Below are 13,888 nucleotides of genomic sequence, written 5' to 3' on the forward strand. Positions count from 1 at the left end.
AAATTTGACAACATTCTCTTTCCACTCCCACCTGACAGAAATTGAAAACCCTTCACGTGCAGCATGACCCAAAATCATATTGCAAACAATGTTGTTTTGGTGACAAAAGCAGCTTTATTTGTTGCTACCATGTGTCTGACTATGTCTACAAGAGACTCTGCTTATAGTATTGCCATAGAGAGCTTACTAATGTGATGAGGTTTCTTTCTGAGTTTAGGTTTACATACAGTTTAAGACCATAACATAGGGCTGCATAAGAAATCCAATGGCAGCTTTTATGAGAATTAGGTTCCCATAAAAAAACAAAAGGATAAATCTTACACCAAGGTTCTTTTGATAGAAGCGTGACAGCTCTAGCACAAAGGCATATAATCAAGGTCCTCTCCATTTATCTCTGTTTACCATCACATTGTCTCTCTTTTGTGTGTCAGGTAGGACGTTTTTTTGAATAGCAAAGAAAAAAAAAAACGTGTTGATGTGACACTTCAAAACAAATTGATTTTCCTTCAACAAATGTCATTTTTTTGCCTTGCTGCTGATCAAAAAACAAAAGAAGCATTTAGGTGACAAACTTGGCCTTTGTTAATTTCTTGCATTCAGAGACATGTTGAAACTGGAGAGATTGTGCAACAAATTACTTTTATGATTTTAATATCAAGAATTAGGTGTACAATATGTAATTCATTGCTGTCAAAACAATTCTGAATATTTTCTTTGAAATATTGAAAGTTCAAGAGGATTATTATTAAGGCTATTTTAGATCATTTAACCCAGACAATTGTATGAAGTATGACTTATTTACCTAAAAGGTTCCTTAAGAAGGTTTTAGAAAGATGCTAGACATCATACTTCTTTATCCAAGTTGATCAACACCAACTGCTTTTCAGTCTTAGTTCAGCTTGAATACATGCCTTCATGTGGCCATACTGACACCTTCCACTTTTCAACCACTGTTTGCATTCTTTAGACATAAACGACAGTTATTTCTTAAAACTTTCATAAAAAAATTTGCTTGTGGGGTTTTGTATTTTGAACACATATGTGCAATTTAACAATTAAAGACATTTTTATAAAATTTTAAACATGGGAGTATTTTACATACACTAATTGAAAATAATGTGAACTCGAAGCATCAAGTCAAAGTGATGTAGCAGTGTTTCGCTGAAGTTTCAATTTTCAGGGATGGGTGACTGCCAGGGTTGAACACTTGAACAAGATTGGAAAAGCTGAAAAAAAGATGCACGAAATTAACAGCACCAATGACAAGAAATGATGTGAAATTCTATTAAAGACATTTTACAGAGGATTTAAAGATGTCGGTTGAATGATTAAACTCCTGGGGATACTATTAATTAAGAAGAGGAATGAATTAAGCTCTGTAATTATAGGTAACCTAAGCTGTTTACCATTAAGGATGATGGTGAATTAAAAGTTTGCCATTATCTTTTTGCTCACGTTTTTCTATTTTTATTTATTTATTTTTATTTTTATTAACTCACTAACAAATTATGTTTCTATGTTTATATTGTGTGGATCATAATAATGCTTTATTCAATAATCTGAAATAATGCTGTGCTTGAAAACAAAAAGTCCTCAAAGCTGACTTTACTTGATAACAGGAGCTGTGTGTCATCTCCTAATTCCTTTATGAAATAGGCTAAAAAAGGGATAAGGGTTCACAGAAATCAGCAAGTATTGCCAGTAAATGAGCTCCCCGGCTTCTAATGGCAGCGTCATCTATCACTGTCGCTTTGGGGCTCAAAGAGAAGCGGACTTAAACCTCTGTGAAGGTATCCCACATGGCTGGACCTGAGCTCACAGAATAGCAAGATGCTTGTTTTCAAGTTAGTAGTGAGATGCAAAGGAAAGAAAAACTTAAACTGAATATTCAGATGCAGTCAACATTGTACCAGGAGAAAATAATGGAGTTGTATCTAGATTGCACAGACATGCATTTTAAACTGTTTATGTCTATAGTACAGATATGATGTCAATTCCCTTGCAACAAGAAGATTTTGGGTTAAAATCACAGTCTATCATGTTTCCACATTGAGTTTATATTTTTGGGTTCCTCCCAAGGCGGTCAATTGGTTGCTCTAAACTGCCCTAAAGTGTGAGTTGTTTAATAAAGATATGTATTTAGGTTTCTTGGTTTCTATCAGTCTATGTTGTTCCCTCTCTGGTTCCTGTATGTTTCAATATATTCTCTGAGTTTTTCAGTTTCATAATTAAATACTATAATTAATTATTGTATTAAATATAGTGAGATATTTACTGCATTTTGGGACCTTGAAAAATAAACGTAGGAATTTTGTTAACTTAAGGAAGATAATTTTGTTATCTTCCTTGAATTTTCCAGATGGACAACTGCAAGTCAAATATTTATCATGAGAAATGTTCTTGTTTTAATTTCTCAGTTAGGAACTTGGTGCATAAATCTATGTGCCATTTGAATGACTCAATAAATTTCATTATAGCTATGACTGCTACACCACAGAGTGACACAGTTAATTCTTCAATATTCCGGAAACACTGAAACGAGTATCTGTCTATTTTGTGATGGCTTTGTCTGCTTAGAAATTAATATTCTTGGATGCATTTTGTCTTTTTGCTTTTTGTTTATTTCTAATATCGATCAATTTGTCTGACATTTAGGTGGATGAACATACAGTGGTCTGAAAGTGTTTGCCCCATCCTGGGTTCCTATTTTGGTTACACTTCAATGCATGAGAACATCAAACCAATTTAAGTATTAGTGAAAGACAAAATAAGTCAAACACAAATGCAGGTCTTAAATGAAAGTTTAATTTTAAGGGAGAAAAAATTCCAGACCGACATGGCCCAATGCGAAGAAAAAGAAAATGAGGAAGAGGTAAAACACTTTCACACCACTTTACATGCACACACCATTCCATTTGGGAAAGTGTAGAAATCCTGCAAAAGAACTGGTATTTGCACAAAGTCTCCGACTAAATAAAAACTCCCACTTGTGTGACAGTGCTGTCAAGTGGACCTCATAAAGAGCCTGTTTTGCCCCACTCAAAAAAATGCTTTAGACCAGACCGGGGAAGTCATTTTTAGGCATTATGAAACACTCCACTTCAGAGTGGCAGTGAATTATTTTGTGTGGTCATTATTCCTGCCATTAAATTACACACAGATCCAAAGGGAGGGGGAAAAAAGAAGAAAATTGACCTTTTGGTATTGTAGGTGTGCATTGCCACATTTTGAGTAGGTTGACAGGTACAAACGGCTTCAGCTTACTCCAAAAATATTATTTTAGAGATAACAGAAAGGGATATCACATCATTATGTAAAGTGTAACATCTTTTTCATAAAAGTACAATTGACTGTGCGAATATAATTGACAATTTCTTAGCCAATTTCTAAGAAAAAAAGCCTTGAACTTACAATGTTAGCACTAATGCAAACTTTTATTTATCTGTATATAACAAAAACATCAAGATTTCATGCAGCATGACTGATCCAGTCACTACCTCCTCTATAGCCACTTGTCTGGATTTACAGTCAACATGTCCTGCTGATGAAATGCCCTCATGTGTCAGCAAACAATTTTATTAGGGAACAAATACACATGGTTTGTCATTAGGGAACAAGAAAACATAAGGGACTGTCCCCAGTGATCCCGGCTGTCATCAGTGTACCATTAATGTGGTGAGGATTAACTGATTGTATGGGTAAATACAGGATGTTTGATGGTGCTTTCTAAATTTTGCTGAAGCAGCTCTTCTGATGAGTTGTAAGATGAGTTGTATTAAACTGAAAACACAACATAAAATGTTATAAATCCCTGCAAATGATTCAAAACGTTTCCACTTACATATGTCAAGAATTTCTGGAGATGTGTGCAAAACGTGTTCTCTGAGTTATCTGGGTTGCAAAGAGGCACATCCTCCATTCTGTCAAATGCATAACGCAGGTATTCCTGACCCTGATGAACACATTACAAATTACATCACAGAAACATTTATTGGATGACAGGAACTTTAAGCTTGCAACAAATAAAACATTTCAGTTTTTGCATCCTTGGGCAACATCAGACAAGCAGTCCACAGCTGTCTCTTCTTGTCTTAGTGTTAAAGAGAGGCAAATCCACAGTTCTATAACAGATGTGTGTAGTTTCTTTGTTACCTCTTTGACTTCTCATCTTGCTTCCCAATATTGAATATGATGTTTTATCAATCAACCTTTATCTGCATTTCCTCAAAACTTTGTTTCCAACATGTTTTTGGAAATGTCTTGGTTTTGACATGCACACAGCCACATGCATACAGTGAATGGTGCATGTGATGCTCTGGGACATAACTGAGCAAACGTCATTAGCATAGAAATGTATGAATATTCTACCTATGTGATGGGGTGTTTGCGGTTGGACAAGCTGTTAGCTTTAGCCTCCAGAACCAATTAATTTGGATTCATATTAAATAAAAATACCAACAGAGTTATCTACTGCAGGCAAGGAATTAACTCTTTACAACTGTAAAGCAGAAAACAATATGAATTTCTCTCTGAAGTATTTCATCTCATTCAGGGCTTTACAAATGTAAGAAGAAGTTTAAACTATACCGAACTGGAAGACTATTTCTGTTTTCATTGGACTTTTATACCATTGCATTATTTGTTGAAATAGATACCTACAACTTTTATTAAAAAGAGGCATATGCACATGTATACAGAAATGATGAGAATGATGCAAACATATTTACGACTCTATTCTGCCAATTGCTCATTTATTTGATCATACTATCTCACAATACCAAACAAAATTGCATTTCTATCAGTTTCACTCCACCAGTGTAGTCTAGAGATTAGTACTGCAGCATTCAGGTTATGCAACACATATGAATTCCTCTTCAGTGATCTAAAATAAAATAAATGACGAGATCCTGTTTTACAGAGGAACTGAATGCTCTACCACCTCCATTCGAGTGATGCACGGTCTAAACTCAACCTAATCATTATTACTCATTATATGTTGAGCAACATGGACATACAGCGATAAATTTGCAGTCCAGACACATAAGTCAAGCTTTTTTTTCACACCATGTCCACAAACATGTCTAATCGGGAGTGTGCCTGTCATAAAATCCTATAAAACACATTAATGGCGGTGGCTGCAGCCAGCAAAATGCAGAACATTGCATTATTTGAGGCAGGATTGACTATAACCACAGACCAGATGGCTGTCTGAGAAACTGTGCATCCATACCAGGCCAAAATGTAACACAAGGGATGCTTTACAGTGAATGGCTCAGTGTATGACATTATGCCGCCTTTATGTTGACACCACATTATCTGTGATGCAGGAATTTGTGAACAGTTTGCAGTAGTAAAAAACTGGAAGCTTTTATTTTATCAAATTGTCAGCTGTTGTGAAGTTGCATATCAGAATGAAAAATCTCCCTCCTCACAATTTGCTTTGGGCCACTTGAGAAGAGTTGACCTTTCTTGATTCTTTTCACAACCCACGCCATTATTCTTGGTATTTCAAGTTCAAATGTTTGCTCTACTGTTGACAAAATTTATAACAGGAACCTTTCAGGACGTTCTGATATTTTTATGTACCGGTATGTTTTATTTCTACTCATTATATCAGTAAAGGCTAGAACAAGGCACTGTAATGAATCAAACTGAATTTTTTTTTAATTGAAAATTTAAACAGATACTATCTGTCTAGCCAAAGGGACCTGTAAAAAATGACAATTATTTGTCAGTTTTTTATGTTCAATGCATTCATATTACAAAAAGGCATACAGTTAAGTGTTAAGTGTTACTTTACGTGGCCTTAAGAAAACTTGTGGCATTTTCAGCTTTTCAGTGAGCTCAGCTGGCTGGCCTTTTAGTCTGTGGAGCAGATGCTCGGAGCCACTTAGCATTAAGTTCTGTGGCAATCTCTTTTTCTATTTCCAAAGTATTTCTATCTCAAAATTCCATAATTTTCACTCTAAGATATCAATATTTATTTCCACAGTTTTTAAATCATTCTGAACCATTGAACCTGCACTACAAATTGAGTCAGCAAGTGTGTGTGTATGTATGTATGTATGTATGGATAGATAGATATTTTATAAGGGGACGCATACTCAGTACATCAAAAAACAGAATGCTGGTTAATTGTTGGCTGGGATAGAAAAACAAAGAAAATCAATTCAATTTAAACTTCATGTGAAAATAATGGCATGTTTTATGCAGTCATGTTCTTTATAAAGTGAAAGAAGGAAAAGAGGTTGAGTATAAAAATGTTCCAATCTTGTTTTTTTCCTATATTTAATCAAGACAGTGTGAGTTTTATATCACTTTTTCAGATGAAAGCTCTAAAAAAGGAAATAAAAAAATCAATCTTACAAGAAATACATGATAATTTGAATCCAGTGTCCACATGGTTGCTAGGAAGTCTACACTAGAAAACAATACAGCTGGAAAAATCATCAAATGTCTTTTTTTCCTGACTCACACTTCTTAATTCTTATTCACAGAGCTGTTTCCCAGGGAGCAGTGTTGTGTTTGCACAAGCACCTGACCCACAGTGGCTCTCTGGGCCGTGGGGGTGTTATTCTGCAAGCCACACCAGATGCCCTCTCACTAGGTAGCAGGATACATACTGTACCTTCCCACACAGCCCATCCTTCTTACACAGACATGCAGTAAAAATGCATTGTGTGTCTTCATTGGCTTCATTTTTTGACAAGGTTGTGGAAGGCCTCAGGTGTTGTGTTCCTGACATCGTAAGGTCAGGAAACTTACACCAACGTCGTTGTCTTTTGTTTCGTGATTTAAATAATTGCAATGTTTCATCTTGTGAATGGCACAAGCTATTCTTGTAGATTTTTTTGAGATTACTGATAATTAACCTTGTGCGTAAATGTATGAGCACTCTTTCTTTCACATTTTGTCATGTTACAACTAATAACCTCAAAACATTTGCAGTGCATCCTCAGTTTGCAATGGTTAGTAACGCCAGCTACCCATAAAAAGCTAAAATCCATGAATACTTGAAACACCCTCTAAAAACTTTTATAATTGCCTGTTTTGTGATTCTTAAGAAGTGGAACAAAGTGGGTTTAAATTTTCCCCTTTTTTTTATTATTCCTCAAGCTTATGTATACAAATATGACAAATAATGATTTTAAATTGTAATGATGCTACGGTGCAGGCTCAAACATTCAAACATTTTTTTTTTTTAATTACATTTTTAATGGATCTGACCTAGGACTTTGTCATCATCATCTGACAAAAATAAATATTAAATATTTTTTTAATGAGACACCATCCACCTACTACAAAGTTTAAAATAAAAACTATGCAGAAAACATCAGGAAAACAAGCATTGTGGCCCAGGTTAGTTCAGTCAGATATTTGAAAAAAAATATATTTTGTGTATATTTTATTCAAGTTTTGTCCTTTATCCTTAGGATCTCTATTTTTTCTTCTCAATAATCACTGTTAATAGTTCAAACAAAATATGTACAATAGCATGCATTCATTTTCACAGGGGAAAATATCTTGGCAGTCAACAAGAGAAGCTAATATCTACTGTTTTCCTTTTTCCCACTCTTCCATTTATGTGCAGTCAGCATCAAGGAAAATGAATGGTGCTGGACACCATTCAAATGTTATTTTATTTTATTTGATTGATTTAAAAAATATACTTATTTAGACACACAACTGGAAGGTATCTGGGTGAGGAGAAGATAAAAAATGCCATGTATCTTGCACCTACTTCACAATTATCCACTAATTTCTAGTGTTTGTTCAAGACTCAAGGTATACAAACAAATCTGAATAATCAAAAACTTAATTTGGACCCCTTCTGACCTCACTAAGGATAAGAGAATGAAATAATAGATGGATGAGAGATTTGGGCCATTTTAAAAGCAACTACTTTGAAATGAGATGTTGCGCTGACAGACTGGTGATGCTGTGCAGAGCAGATGGGATGATGAAACATATGTTCTGCAGCAACTTTCACTTGCACAGCTACCGACAGGATTATCCTCAGCAATCATTATGGACCATGTACTCTTCTATGATATGTTTGTATTTTAAATTGTAAGTTTATGCATTTAGGGTCATGTCACTGGGGGGAGGGGAGACTAAAAGTGCAATGCTATGCATTTCAAATGAAGATTTTTGTATAAAGTAGCATCAGACTCATTGGATCATCTGCATATCTCTTGCATAAATATGCTTATATAGAGTATAGTTGATGGAGAAATGTTGATGAGTGCCAAGGTTAAAGCCTCATTTCCTCAAAGGGACTGCTTTTAGCCTAATATATGTGAACTTTCTCTCAAGAATATCATATGGACAAAAACGCCGACAGAGCTGCGGCCCTCTGAAACACATACATTTCAGGTTCAAAGGTGTGATTACAGTACAATAGATTCCCCTGAAAACACCTGACCTGATTCATTGTTGTCCCCTAAACACACCTCTGGTTCACACAAGTCCTGTTCTGTAATTCCCTCTTGTCAAAAAGGAAGTTACCACAAGCTGCTGAGCATGGCGAGACAGGGTTCCTCCAGAATGTCCTGTGTTTTGGGGAAAACAAAAGTTTATGAGCAGTCTAAATAATTTTGTGAATCCACAAAGTGCATGTCTTCTGACAGCATGTGGGCAATCACATGACACCAAGAATGAAGGCCAGACTTACCATGTGCTCTACTTTTTGCTCATTAGCGCATATTAGTAGAAGATGACTCTTGATTGATTGCGTTATTATCCCACAATACATTTCAGCACAAATTGAACAATTTCTTTGTCTGATAATAATTTTTCTCATTCAGTTGCTAAATCCAGATTAGGACACAAAACTGAATAGAATGGTTGAAACTACCTTGTGAAAGTACTGATGTACTTTGACCATTTTCACACTTTGAAATACTGTAACCACTAACAAAATTAACAAAAGTGTCTTGCAATTGAAAGGTTTTGTGTTCAATTCCAATTTCCTTCTGTCACATGCTGATGAGCCCCTGGGCAAGTTGTCTGCTGTATAAGTTGTTGTATGAAATGTATTGACCACCCAGATCCCCAGCTCGCCAACTCAGGGGACAGAATTCATAGAAAATGTACTTTGTTTGTTTATCAGGCCATGTGCTAAGACTGTTTCAACTACTATAAAACTTAAGATTAACCAACACAATACTTAAATGTCCAGACTTCTCTAAAATTTCATGTGCATTTAATTTGTATGGTTTAACTGGGTTCAATAGTTTTATTTAATAGCAGAAAAATAATTAAAATAAATCTAGATAACCTAACCTAGCTTACCCTAATTCTGCAACTTAAGTATTTTAAGAAGAAGCTTTTGACGGATCGAGCTTTTCATACCTCAGTCAAAGCAAATCTTCTGGAAGCAAAGGGTTTGATTGAAGAGAACTATAAGTCATACTTTTCTTCACCTCTTCCTTGATTAGAGGATTTTAAAACATTCTTGATGTCTGCCCCTAGGGTTTAACCACAGGTGGAAAGGGATCAGAATCTTGGTTAACAACACAGTTTAGAGAAAAAAAAAAAAAAAACACAAATAAATATACTGTAATACTATACATGTATTGCTAATAGCAGTTAGCTTGGTCACGGTCCAAATCCCATTTCAAAGTTTTGACAAGAGAATATTTAAGTTGTTTAAGTTGACCTCTTTCTCCCAAAGGTTGACCTTTATTAGAACATATGCATCATTGCTCAAAACAATAGCAACATTTCTATTCAAAAGCAGAGGACACTGGCATCAGAATAAAATGCCTCATCAAAGTATGTAGTGGGTATCATTGTAGAATTATTGGACTAAAAGGCAGTAAAGTCAGCAGCCTTTAATGTGTATCAGAGAAACAGAAAATATATTAAACTAATTCATCCACAGGCTGGTCACAATTATTGATGGTCACAGTCATTGCTGAACCAAACTTAAAGTAGCTTAGTCTGCAGATAGTAAAGGTCAAACTCTATCAATGTTAGTATAATGAGAAAGGCATGAAATGCTAAAACAATCTGGATCCAAGTCATTTACTAATACTATAGAATTGTTGTTTACAAAGCATGCCTTCTTTTACACAACCAGTAGTGCATGTTTTAATATTCTGACAGTCACAGGCACATGCTGCTGCTGCATGACTGCACCATGTGTGCAGTGCAGAATGGATGACTGCTGTATATTATACATGCAAAAGAGTCTTTGTGCCATCTAGTGGCAAAACGTGAGCATAAATTCATACCCATTTCAAAACGGTACTTCTTCACTTATTAACTCTAAGAAGTGTAGCTGTGTAGTTACATTAAATATGTTGTCAAAAAGTTGAGAACTAATGGAAATTCATCTTGATCATTTTCAATTTATTTTGCACATTCAAAAATATGAAGTCATACCAGTTTTATTTTTTTCAAAATAAGGCAAATAAATTATATGAGCCACATACTTGATCAAACATCAGAAATTATGTTATATTGTTTCCCCGTGCAAACAATATAAACCATACTTAATAAACCATACTTAGTGGAATGGATCTAAATTTGTGAGCCGTTTGCTTCTATGACAAGACATCAAGTTATCCAATGTAACTCCCCAAAGACCTAACAACTTTACACTAAAAAGCTAATTTTCTGTTTTCAAAAGAAAGAAAATAAAATCTGAAGATCAATCTCAAACTACTGGGAAGAAAACTGTAAATGCCCATGAAATTCAAGGATGAAATTCAAGAATGAATTCATCCTCATTCAAATGAAGAAACAAATGCTTCTTCCTGTAATTTAAGATTCAATTATATAGATTTTGGAAGTTAAACAAATTAACTAAATGCAGAAGTGTAGAGGTATAGTAAAAATATTTAGCAACCAAGACAAAAAATGTAAAGCATATAGTCTTGAATCTCAATGCAAAAGTCACTTTTTGTCTTTGGCCCAGAAGGCCAATTTTAGTGACAAACCTTTTTCCGAGACGTGGGTAAATAAAAACTGTCTCCTGAATCCTCTAGTCGGTTCATGGCTTTGAAATCAAGGTAGGAATTTTGCAACACAGCTAAAACAACATCAGTCCAAAAATAGGCAGGAAAAAAAATATTTATAATGCGGGACCATGACCACCGCCCACCTGCATGGATTTCACTGTGTGGACTCCAATTCAGTGTGAACCATACCACAGTAACTAACTGCAACAGACAGCAAGGATCCCCCTGGTGGGATGTGAAGAAATCTGTTGTAAAAAGTGGAATATAAAATCCACTGCTCAGCACACCGTCAACATTGAGAAATGTAAATGCTTGATTTGATCTGTTGTACCTTCAGTAATTACAAGAAGACATATTTTCAGAGGGAAAAGCTGAGTTTAAAACATTAAATATTTCAATCAAGAACATTCTCCAAAGGATTATTTGCATTTCATAAATCAAGATGTTTCATTAGTTTTCCTCTAATGTCAAAATATTTGATTACTTTCTGTTACTGGCCACTAGACAGCAGCAAGCCAAACAAAAGACTGAAGCTTAAGAAAAAAAAAAGAAAAACTTCTTGGAGTAATTTTATAGTGCTATACTTTTTACTTTCACTTTGATTGTGAATTAATTGTTGGTCTTATGTGATTTTTTTTAAGAAAAAAAATTAAGCAGATATTAAACCTATATTAACCCCATATTTCTGTACAAACATATTTTATATTGGTTTCATGTAACCTTTTAATTTGAAATGTTTTTTATATGTTTTTAAACAATCATTATATTTAACAGATGTAAAAGCTTCAAAACAATCTGTGTGTAATTTATCAAAATAATGTGTTTAACCCAGTTCCTAAAGTAGATATTTTTTTTCAATATTCAAATTTTTATGATGTACTTAACATTATGTATTGTCACTAGAAGTACTTTTTTCTGATTCAACATAAATACACACATAATTTTATATTTTTGCCTTTCTGATCAGATAGTCTTCACAAATCTAATTAGAAATTATGAGCAAATATTTATTCAGAACTTGAGTGGCCTTCTTACCAAATAGTTTTTAACTCCTTGACTAGCTTTTGGATGACTGCTGTTCCCTCTTCTGGAGCAAAAATACATTAAAGTAATTCTACTCAAGTAAAATGTTTGGCTACTTTACCCGCCTCTGACTAAAATGTCTTTCAGTTATTAGTCTCCTCTTCTGTGAAAACAGCTCTAAAAGGCAGATACCCTGTTTACTTTTAGGACTTGGCTTCAAATGGCCCTTTTTGAAAAAAGGCTGGTGGTTTAGTTTACTCCGAGTGATATTGTGCTATATTTATGCATAAAGTACAATTATTGCTGTCATTAATCTTCTGTTCTCAGTTCAGTGAATTGGTGTTTGTCTGGTTTTGTTACAGTTAGTGCTTCCTATGGAAAATAGTAATGGCCCACAGTTTCTGTTTTGGTGTTACTCCTTTCTGCCTTCTCAACCACTAAATCGCAGCTGCAGATGGTCTGGTTATGCTTGGCTGCAAAGAGAACGACTCAGTTCAATTGTCATTTACACCCACATATTATAATAAACTTTGCAAATTTAGCTGGATACAGAAGGAGAGAGATAATAAAAAATAGCTCCAATGTTTTGTGGTTTTTAGCTCTGCCAAAGCCAGAGTAAGCATCAGGGAAGAGGGCCTTTGCTTTTTCATTTTTCAGAAACTCTGAATATCTATGTCATATGTATACATATGTATATGTATGCAACAGCATTTTTTTTTTCAAAACAGTGAGGTTAGGTGGTCCAAATGGAAAAGAAACATTTCTGCAAATGATCTGTTTGCAAAATATCTATACTATTGTTTCCTAAGAACCAGGTACTTCACATGAAGGCAGAATATGGAAAGAAAGCACTGATTGTAACGTAGCATTCATATAAAACTTCCGTGATTTTCATTGTGTAGAAATGTTGCTGTGAACTCAATACCTGCATGTGAGCCACAGTAGTGACACACTCAGTATCTCTATAATGCAATCACAAAACAGGGGAACGTTTTAAAAAATAATCTGTTTTTATTTAATTTACTTATTTCCTTCCATCATCTGAAGTGTGGTTGCAAATGTAACATCCGAGAGAGAAACCCAGACAACTAAAGATCTTTTTCCAGTCATGCCAGCAGCTGAAGCTCCATAAGAAATGTGAACAGGAAATATAATAACAAACCATACAGTACATGTCTTTATTCGGTAGAATGAATGTGGATTAAACAATTACATAACTGAACAGGCCTGATTGGAACCAGTGCACGATCTTCACTTTAGAAGAGTGAGAGGTGAAATAAATATTTGAGAGCCTGTAATTAATATGGCAGGCCAAAATATAGTTTTCTTTTTTTTTAATTTAATTATTATTTTTTTTTTGCTTACTGCCTTCACACTGCAGCAGTTTATGACCTCCTGTCATCTACAATCACGGAAGTTTATGTGAATGCTACGTTACAAAACCTTTAAACAAGTGGTCCTGCACCGGTCTGGGTTATTTATTTATTTATTTATTTGTCTATTTTCATTATGAAGAAAACAGACATATTTTCTTCATAATGAGATCATGAAAAACCTTCCTGGAAGGAAGATATGCAGAGATATTAACTAAACAACATAGAAACCTTAAACTATTTTGATTCACATATGGCAATTTGGTTTGGAATTTAGTTTCATGACTGTAGAAGATGTGTGTGGTTAAATGTAATAAATAGTCACCTAATAAATGCATAATCATATCATTTTTGTATAAGAACAGAGGTTACAGTGAAATAACATCTAAACTCAATGGTAGCAAAAAATAAAGATGGGCTATTAAGCACTGGTTGTGTATTACACATTTCCATGCACCTCACCAGGAATGCATTCCTGAGCCAACACCAATGGTTTTGTTAATCTTTTGTTTTCTCTAGGTTACT

This window comes from Poeciliopsis prolifica, unplaced genomic scaffold (assembly GCF_027474105.1).
Source record: "Poeciliopsis prolifica strain line A6 unplaced genomic scaffold, Auburn_PproV2 SCAFFOLD004, whole genome shotgun sequence".
NCBI lineage: Eukaryota > Metazoa > Chordata > Actinopteri > Cyprinodontiformes > Poeciliidae > Poeciliopsis > Poeciliopsis prolifica.